The following is a 10,590-nucleotide window of genomic DNA, read 5'->3' as shown; positions in this document are numbered from 1 at the left end:
ATTTTTTAACAAAACGTTGCCTAAAATTAAAGCTAGAAAATAAAGATATCAAAATTACCATCTTAGCATCACATAAATTGGTGAATTCCAAGATTATTTAGAACATGTTCATATACACAGACTCTTTAAAGCTGCTTTTTTAACAACAAATAAGATTTGTCGGGTTGGTGACATTTGCTGTCATGAGATTTATGCTTGCATCAGTACATAAAGGAAACATTATCTGGATAATAACACTTACTGAAGGGTAATATTTAATGGACAAATCAAATCAATTCAAATCTCAGATGTCACAAACACTGATGCGTTAATGTTTCGAATATCTCCTTATCATTTTAAGAATTTGTTCAAACTTTAAAGCGACTGCTGTGAAATCAAGGTTCTCGTTTGAGGTTGAACCCATTATTGCAGAATTCCTGTAAATAGGTTTTTGTGATATTATTTTAAATGTAGTGCACTGTAGTGCTTAGCCTGTGTACTGTGTACAGAAGTAGCTGCATAACTGGACTGACCATACCTGAAATAATTACTTAAGTAACTGGAGACAGCACAAGTTCTTTATTAATCAATTTGTGCTTTTACTATGTTCATCGTGTTTTAGTTGTTATAGTAATTAAAATTACTTTGGCTTCAACAAAAACAACAAATGGCACAAATTTGATGTTTGCCAACTTAAGTATTGTGTTTAAACAGCCCCCTAAACATGCATCATTGATTAAACACTTCCTTTAACTTGGCTTGTAAGCATTATGAGCTGAACCACATGAATGTTTCACCAATGTGCATGTCCTGAAACACTAAATGATATTTTGGAAGGAAAATACGTATCAGCTCAAGTTATCACTTTCAAACACGAGCCGCTGGTACAGATAAGTCAGTTAGAAAATGGATACATTATTGGGAGTCAAGTGAAGCCATGTCCATTACGTTCAGAGGATGAATGTGAAGCCTTCATTCCTTTACCAGGAATAAATATGGTGCAGCATTAAAAATTATGGTATCATCTGTAACTCTTTATAGCATTATTGCATTATTTTGGTCTGTGTGTTACTATTTATTTTGTCATCTCTGTGACAAAACAGAGTTTCTCGGCAGTAAAGGTGGTAGTGGTTGCCCAGTTGAATTGGAATCTGGAATGGATAGAAAAGTCACATGCCAAGGACTTGGGGGGGGTGGGTGTTCAAAAAGCAAAGCGGAAGGATAGGCGTAGGAGGGAAACAAAGATAATTAGCACCTTCTTGGCCGACTGAAACAACTGAATTATCACAACCTGAAAGGCAGTGTCAGGGCAGGAATGACCCAATCAGTGATACCCGTCTTTGAAGGAAGGAGGTCATTTACCTATACTGGTTAGACATCAGTGGTGGTTACTTGGTTGATTTGCTGACAGTAGACTTTCATTGTGTTCTGGGTGAGATTTTTGCAGTTTTCTGTATTTTGAGAATGCAGTCAGTGCCTCATTCATTAATTTTCCCCTGCAGTTTTAAGAATCTGGGGAAAATACTTTTCATCATCAAACTTATTTTGTATTTGTTGAATCAAACTTTGGTTTCACGACTTGGCCATCGGTTGGGTGTGTGATGGGATCATGTGTTAAACGTATGGCATGTCAGGGAATGTAAAAATTAGGAATACCGTATTTACTTGTGTACCACGCGCCCTTGTGTAAGACACACACCCTAATTTTTACAAAGAAAATCATGAAAAAAAATTGCCCCGTATACGACGCGTGTTGTGATTGTATAGGAAGAGTTTAGGGCACATTTTCAGCAAAATGTCCTTCTGTTTTTGTTGCATGATGAAAGAGCGAGTGAGCGAGAGAGAGAGAGAGCGCGCGCAAGTAAGTGCGTGAGAGAGACAGAGAGCGCGAGCGAGCGCGAGAGAGAGAGCGCGCGCGAATGAGCAAGAGAGAGACAGAGAGCATGCAAATGAGCAAGAGAGAGAGACAGAGAGAGCGCACGAACAAGAAAGAGAGAGAGAGAGAGAGAGAGAGAGAGCACGTGCGAACGAGCAAGAGAGAGAGAGAGTGTGCGCACAAGCGAGCGAGAGAGAGAGAGAGCGAGGGAGAGAGCCCAAGCAGAAGAAGTAAACATTATAGAAAAAAATGTCCTCGTGTATGATGCGCACCTGATTTTCTAATGCCAATTTTCGGGAAAAAATGTGCGCGTGGTACACGGGTAAATACGGTATATTGTATCATTGTGGTTAAGGATACTAATATTGTGTGTATGTGTGTGTGGCGATCTTCACCTGTTTCAATGAGGACAGGACATTAAGGGTGCACTTTACTGTTACATTGTGACCAGTGTGATGGACAGCCGGCAGCGCAACCTGGCCAGGATGCCCTGAAAATGGAAGGATGGGGGAAGGCAGCTACTTTTGGATACTGCCTCCTCCAAGGCGCTAGATGGCAGCTCTCCTGGAGTATAGCAGTACCCCAGATTCTCACAGGGCATCCTGGGACTTGGAGTTTGTTATCCCAGCTCTGTTGAGTTGTGTTGGGTGCCACCAGGGGGTGCTATGGAAGAGACTGGTGAGAGTCGTGCTTCCCTTATTGTACTGTCGAGTCATGAGGACGGAAATCCAGAGTACTTCATGACAGTGACCCCTAGCGTCCTCACACCAGTTTTTAAATGATAACTAATTTAGTATTTTACTTTCTTGGTGTTTCAGTTTTATATATATGTGTGTTCTCCTCCTCTCTGATTAATAAATCTGATGATCGACAGCACCAGTGATGTCTCTTCAGGGTTAGAAATCCTTAAGCCTGCCTCTTCCGCCCTGGTTTCCTCTTAAGGGGTTTCATGAGATCTTGGGACAGTATAAATGTTGTCTCATGTCTGGAAAGACAAACTGTGAATTCTTTTTTTTATTTTGTCTTCAAATATGCAGGGTTTGTCTTATGGTGCCTCAACTCTTTATGTGGGTTTTCTTATTTTATATACGTGCATAGGTGTAATCACAATCTGATATTTGGGTGGTTACCTACCAGGTAACACTTGTGGTCGGTCGGCCTGTCAGTAGACATCCGCCACAATTCTCTCAATTGAGTGAAGCAGATCATAGACATGTGTGGCGGATGGTCAGGGCCCATGCCCGTCTGGGACGCCCCTTCGACACTTGGTCTTGGGAAACAGCCATGGGTGGCATACTACTTCCCCCAGAACGCTTGGTGGCAGCCCCCCAGAGGTTTGCATCAGGCCCACAGACATGGGACTTCAGAGCTCAGCCCTGTTGGGCTCTGTGGCCACTGCCAGGGGGAGCTGCATGGCTTCCTCAGCCCGTCTGGGTGGTGATGCAGCCACACCCGGAAGTGCAGCCGGATCTAGGTCATCAATCACCTGAAGCACTTCCGGGTGGGCTATAAAGGGAGCCAGCAGCCACCATCCGGGAGCGAGAATCGACAGGAGGAGTACAACACTTGCCAGGAGGAGTGGTGGTGAAGACTATATTTGCATTGTAATTGGACTTGTGTGCTTTGTGGAACAGTGTTAGGGCTGAGGGACACGGTGAAGACATGGCCCCCAGTTGAAGAAAAATATTGTTTATTTTTATGTGTGCCTCCGTGTCTGTCTGTGCTGAGTCAGGCGTCAATATAGCGCCTTGTATCACACATGATATATATCCATCCATCCATTTTCCAACCCGCTGAATCCAAACACAGGGTCACAGGGGTCTGCTGGAGCCAATCCCAGCCAACACAGTGCACAAGGCAGGAACCAATCCCGGGCAGGGTGCCAACCCACCGCAGGACACACACAAACACACCCACACACCAAGCACACACTAGGGCCAATTTAGAATCGCCAATCCACCTAACCTGCATGTCTTTGGACTGTGGGAGGAAACCGGAGCGCCCGGAGGAAACCCATGCAGACACGGGGAGAACATGCAAACTCCACGCAGGGAGGACCCGGGAAGTGAACAAGGTCCCCAGGTCTCCCAACTGCGAGGCAGCAGCGCTACCCACTGCGCCACCGCACATGATATATAGTACCTGTCAAATAATACAAAGAATACACGTCACATGTTTTGCCCTAATTGGGGCTCATCAGGGATCAAACCTCATATGTCAGCACCTGAGGGAAAGCAGCGGACGTTGTGCTCTGGCGGCTGGTTCACTTACTTGACAGGGTGAAGATCAGAGTATTACATGCATAGGTGGCACTGATGTGGGGAAGCTAAAGTGCATACACCTGATGAACTACCCATCTAAGATGAGTTGAATGAATTGCTTGAACTGGGACACCAACTGGGTCACTCTTAAATATATTCATAAAAGGAAGCAAAAGATTAATGCCATGGGCACAACAAAACAGTGTTATCAGCCATTGTCTCAGGCTTAGGGCTGAATGAGTGCCCTCCTTCTGCTGACACCTGTTTTTAAAGTGTCTAGGGTGGAAGAGATTTGTCAAAGGTCTTTTATTCCAAAAGTGCCCCCCCCGAACCCGCCCGTCCCGAAGTGGTACTGCTCACTTAGCAGCAAGGTGGTCCATCGGCATACATATGTGATTATATATTTTGTTCAAGTTGAAAGGGAGGGAACAAAATATAGTGACTGATGATTTCCTGCCTTATTAATGATCTTATGTGGTGAAGTGTAGCCGGTTTGCCCAGTGGAGGGGCCAAACTGTTGCATCACTCATTGAAATGTGTGACACAAGTTAAAACTATTATGTTCAAGGCTGATTGGTCAGATTGTAGTGCTATCAAAACAGGTATTTTGATTTTGGATTTAATTTCATAATGGGATTAATAGCGAATAACAAAACACATTTTTTGAATGGAGCAACAAACTTTTTACTCTAACTTTGAAATAATAGGCACAATATCTGTAATTTTATGCTGCATAATCAAAACGACAAACTTGGAATGAATTGCTTAATTTCAATACCAATTCTCTTCAACACCTTACATGCCTTGAGCACTTGTCACTTTCAAGTTGTCTACACATGCTTGATTTTATAAATGACTGACATTTAAAGATTTGACAGAATTTTAATAGAACTAAAAAAATATTTAGGATGACTTATGCCTCATATGATGTTAACTGATGACCTTGGCCTATGGTTTTGTGTTACCAGCCTTCTTTACATCTTCAGAACATACAGATAGTACAGTAAGCTGACAAGACCCATCAAATATGCAAGCAGGGCAAAATGTTGTTTTATAACCTGGATGGAGTCTACATTCTTCTCTAAATACAAATCCAGAGTCACCTTGTTCAAGTGTGCAGGTGAGTCTGTACGTAGAGATAGGAGGAAAGTGGTGAAGGAAAACTCAAAACAAACAATAAAAATATATTCTTCTATTTTAAAATTGAGGATGCGTGTTTCAAGAATCTTCAGCGTTCAATGCACTGGGTAAGATTTGTATGTAGAGGGAATCTCAAGATAGGCATTGCTTGTTCTTCTAGTCAAGGAGACTTAAAAGATTTGAATAATAACCTCATTATTTAAAACCAAACACAATTGAAGTATCTTTGAAAAAGATGAGGAGTGAGTCTGAACTTGCCCACATACTTTTTTCTTTTTTTTTTCCTTAAGTCATAATGTTCAGTGTACATATGCTGTAAGAGATTTATGTGAAGGGGTGGTTATTCAAATCAACCTCTGGAAGCCAATGCCTTGACTTGCCTGTGCAGGCTAAAAAAATTGCTGCCTTTCAGAAACAAAAAGTTCTGTGCAATGAAAACAGTCGGTTGTGAATCTGAGGAGCTGCTTCATGTTGAACTTTGACATATTGCAGGTCTTACTTCACAGAAACACAAAGAAGAGCCGCAGGCAAATCATGCAAAGTAAGTGTTTGTCCCTGGCTGCTCCTCAAATGCAATTGTGTGCAAATATGCAAACCTCTGCTATTGTGTGCTGAAGCAACTGGCTGTTGTCTTAACCTGCCTTCGCAACACCGCACAAAATGTAAAAAAACTTCCAAAGGGATACTTGTAAGCTACTGCTTTACAACTTTGAAATGATTCAAGTATAAAATACATTTGTGATCTCAATATACCACAGTCATTCAACAGGGAAGACCCAGCTTGCCTTATAATTTGGGTGAGTAACAGATAGCTGCTCAGCTGGTTGTAATAGGGTCAAAAAGCAGCACCAGGGGAGTGTTTACTCTTCAAATGAAAAGTTCAAAAAATACTAAGCCATACAATATTTAATTTAGTATGGCAAGGATGCAAAGAGAAAACTGAAGTAAAACATTTGCAATGTACAATGGTATTCCTACAAATGAAAGTTAGAATACGCACTTGAAACCTTTCAAAAGTACTTAATTTTAAATCAGACATGAACATTGAATGCCTCTCTTATATGGTGGATTCAGGAAGTGCTGCAGACCCCTTCACATTTTTCATATTATGCTATGTTGTAGCCTTGTGGTAAATCCATTTAAATGTATTTTTCCCCTTAACAAGTAACATTCAATCACCCACCATCCATCCATCCATCCATCCTCTTCTGCTTATCTGAGGTCGGGTTGCGGAGGCAGCAGCTTGAGCAGAGATGCCCAGACTTCCCTCTCCCCAGCCACTTCTTCTAGCTCTTCCGGGAGAACCCCAAGGCGTTCCCAGGCCAGCCAAGAGACATAGTCCCTCCAGCGTGTCCTGGGACTTCCCCGGGGCCTCCTCCCAGTTAGACGTGCCCGGAACACTTCACCAGGGAGGCGTCCAGGAGGCATCCTGATCAGATGCCCGAGCCACCTCATCTAACTCCTCCCGATGTTGAGGAACAGTGACTCTACTCTGAGTCCCTCCCGGACGACTGAGCTTCTCACCCTATCTTTACGGGAAAGCCCAGACACCCTGCGGAGGAAACTCATTTCGGCTGCTTGTATTCGCGGTCTCGTTCTTTCGGTCACTACCCATAGCTCATGACCATAGATGAGGGTAGGAACATAGATCGACTGGTAAATTGAGAGCTTCGCCTTGTGGCTCAGCTCCTTTTTCACCACGACAGACCGAGGCAGAGCCCGCATCACTGCGGATGCCACACCGATCCGCCTGTCGATCTCACCCACCATGACAAGTCAAAAAGCAGGATTTTAAAATTTTTTGCAAATTTATCTCTCTACATATAAAATTTAATATCTGTCTGTCTCTATGTCTGTATGTCTGTCCGCTTTTCACAAGAAAACTATTTAACAGATATAGATCGGGTTTTATTCTATAAATTGCTTGAACAGTCTGGTTGATTTTGCGACTTACCATAGATGTATCATAGTTCACTTGCGGTACCAATTTATTTGCGTGAATCCAAGAGACACACAGCAGGCCTAGGGGAGGGGGGCAGAGCACTCCTCACTCACGCACCAGACTCGGGCCATGTACCGTACCTCCACTTAGCTAGCAAACGAGAGAACTACTTAATGGATTTAGATCAGGTTTTTTTTTCTATAATTTGCTTGAACATTCTCGTTGATTTTGCAACTACTTTCATGACGCTACAAATCATAGTTCACTTGCAGAAACGATATATTTGCGCTAATCTGAGACAGAGGAGAGGGGGAAGCGTGACATCAGGAGTAGGGAGCTGGGCAGGGCCCTCCTCACTGTCCTGTTTCACTTCTACGCTCACGTTTCGCGGGGGACGGCTAGTTAAAAATAAAAAAAACTGAAATATCACATTGGCACAAGTATTCAGACACTTAACTCAGTACTTCATTGAAGCACTTTTGGCAGTGATTATGGCCTGGAGTCTTCTTGGGTTTGACATGGCAAAGCTTAGCACACCTGGATTTGGCAATTTTCTGCCATTGTTCTCTGCAGATCCTTTCAAGCTCTGTCAAGTCGGATGGAGACCATCAGTGAAGAGCTGTTTCCAGGTCTCTCCTGAGATGTTTAATTGGTTTCAGGTCCAGATTCTGGTTGGGCCATTCAAGGATATTCCCAGAGTTGTCCCTAAGCCTCTCCTGCATTGTCTTTGCTTTGTTCTTAGGGTCATTGTTCTTTTGGAAGGTGAACCTTTGGCCAAGTCTGAGGTTCTGAGTGTTTTGGAGCAGGATTTCATTAAGGGTATCTTTGTACTTTGCTCCATTCAGCATTTCCTCAACCCTTTTTAGAGCCCCAAGTCCCTGCCAAGGAAAAACAACCACACAGCAAGATACTGCCCTACCATGCTTCATTATTGGAATAGTATTGCACAGTTGCACAAGTGATGAGCAGAGCCTGGCTTCCTCCAAACCTGATAATAATCTTGGTCTCATCAGATCAGAAAATCTTATTTTTCACTGTATGAGTGTCCGTTTGGTGCCTTTTTACAAACTCAAAGGGGGCTTCCTTGTATCTTTTACTGAGGAGAGATATCTGTCTGGTCACACCACATTGGTGGAATGTGGCAGTAATGGTAGTCCGTCTGGACATTTCTCCCATCTCCACATAGGTTCTCTGGAGCTCAACCAGAGTGACCATGGGGTTCTTGGTCACCTCTCTTACCAACGCCATTCAATAGCCATTACTCATTGCTCTAGGAAGGGCCGTGGTTATTGCAAACCTCTTCCATTTAGGAATTATGGAAGCCGCTGTGCTCTTGGATAATTTTAATGCTGCAGAAATTTGCCGTAACCTTTCCCAGATTCGTGCCTTGACATAATTCTGTCTTTAAGCTTTGCAGGCAATTCCTTTGACGTCATGGCTTGTTTTTTGCTCTGATACACAATGTCAAGTGTGGGAGCTCCTATAGACAGTGTGTCTTTGCTAATTCTGTGCAATCAATTGAATTGGCCACAGCTGAACTCCAAGCAAGGTGTAGAAATTATCTCAGTGCTGATCAATAGAATGGAATGCACCTGAGCCAGATTTCAAGTGTCATAGTGAAAGATCTGAATACTTGCATCAATTGAATATTTCAGTTTATTTTTAACAATTTTTCATACTCTAAAATCATATTCTCTCTTTGCCATTGTGGGGTTTTTCACTGTTTATTGATGTGGGGAAAATTAATTTAAATAATTTAAACTCAAGGCTATAACACAGAAAATTGTGAAAAAGTGAAGGGATCTGAATAACTTCTGAATCCGCTGTATATTTGCATATTTACACAGGCCTTTTAAAAAAGAGTTACCATAATGAGCGTACACCATGAAAATAATAGGAAGGTCTGCAAACAGAATTTGGGAGTCAGTAATTTACTATGAACTGTAAGATATTGGGGCGGCACGGTGGCGCAGTGGGTAGCGCTGCTGCCTCGCAGTTGGGAGATCTGGGGACCTGGGTTCGATTCCCGGGTCCTCCCTGTGTGGAGTTTGCATGTTCTCCCCGTGTCTGCGTGGGTTTCCTCCGGGCGCTCCGGTTTCCTCCCACAGTCCAAAGACATGCAGGTTAGGTGGATTGGCGATTCTAACTTGGCCCTAGTGTGTGCTTGGTGTGTGGGTGTGTTTGTGTGTGTCCTGCGGTGGGTTGGCACCCTGCCCAGGATTGTTTCCTGCCTTGTGCCCTGTGTTGGCTGGGATTGGCTCCAGCAGACCCCCGTGACCCTGTGTTCGGATTCAGCGGGTTGGATAATGGATGGATGGATGTAAGATATTGTCTGTGTGCCATTCTTGCATGGAATAAAAACACCAAAACAATCGGCTTTATCAAAGTAATTGCTTTATTGTTCTATGTGTGTATATACCGTATATATACCAGGAGGAGTCAAACTAAAATTAGAAAATGGGATTTATTAGAAAATGGAACGAACCTTAACAAAACTGGTAATGTCATTTCTCAGTGTAATCTCCACCCTCCTCAATGCACTTGCGCCACCTGCCTGGAAGTGCCTTGATTCCAGCAGAATAAAAGGTTTTGTCTTGTCCTCACAACCACTCATGCACCGCTTTCTTCATATTGTCATCTGTCTTGAATTGAAGACCACCCAGATGTCTTTTTAGTGGTGGAAATCACACGGTGCCAAATCTGGTGAATAAGGAGAATGTATCAATACCTCAAACTTCAGTTTCTCCAGATAAGCCTTGGCGTTCTTAGCAGTGTTTGGCATTGTTTTGCAGCAAAAGAACTCTTTGAGACAGCTTTCCCCGCTGCTTGGATCAAATAGCAGGCTGCACATTGGTGTCCAGCAAGTCACAGTAACTAGCACTAGTGACTGTATATTTTTTATTTCTTACTTATTTTTTATTTCTTACTTATTTTTTATTTCTTACTATATTGAGAAATTGTTCTGTGTACTGTACTGTACTGTATTGTATTGACCCCCTTCTTTTGACACCCACTGCACGCCCAATCTACCTGGAAAGGGGTCTCTCTTTGAACTGCCTTTCCCAAGGTTTCTTCCATTTTTCCCTACTAGGTTTTTTTGGGAGTTTTTCCTTGTCTTCTTAGAGAGTCAAGGCTGGGGGGCTGTCAAGAGGCAGGGCCTGTTAAAGCCCATTGCGGCACTTCCTGTGTGATTTTGGGCTATACAAAAATAAACTGTATTGTATTGTACTGTAGTACCCCTCGTCATGTAGTGTTCGACAATAACTTGGGTGCACGAGTGGTTGCAAGGACAAGACAAAACCTTTTATTCTGCTGGAATCCAGGCCCTTCCAGACAGGTGGCACAAGTGATTTGAGAAGGGTGGAGACTACATAGAGAAATGACATTATCAG

The sequence above is a fragment of the Erpetoichthys calabaricus genome, chromosome 14, assembly GCF_900747795.2.
Source record: "Erpetoichthys calabaricus chromosome 14, fErpCal1.3, whole genome shotgun sequence".
Taxonomy (NCBI): domain Eukaryota; kingdom Metazoa; phylum Chordata; class Cladistia; order Polypteriformes; family Polypteridae; genus Erpetoichthys; species Erpetoichthys calabaricus.
Note: the sequence above shows the minus strand (reverse complement) of the source record.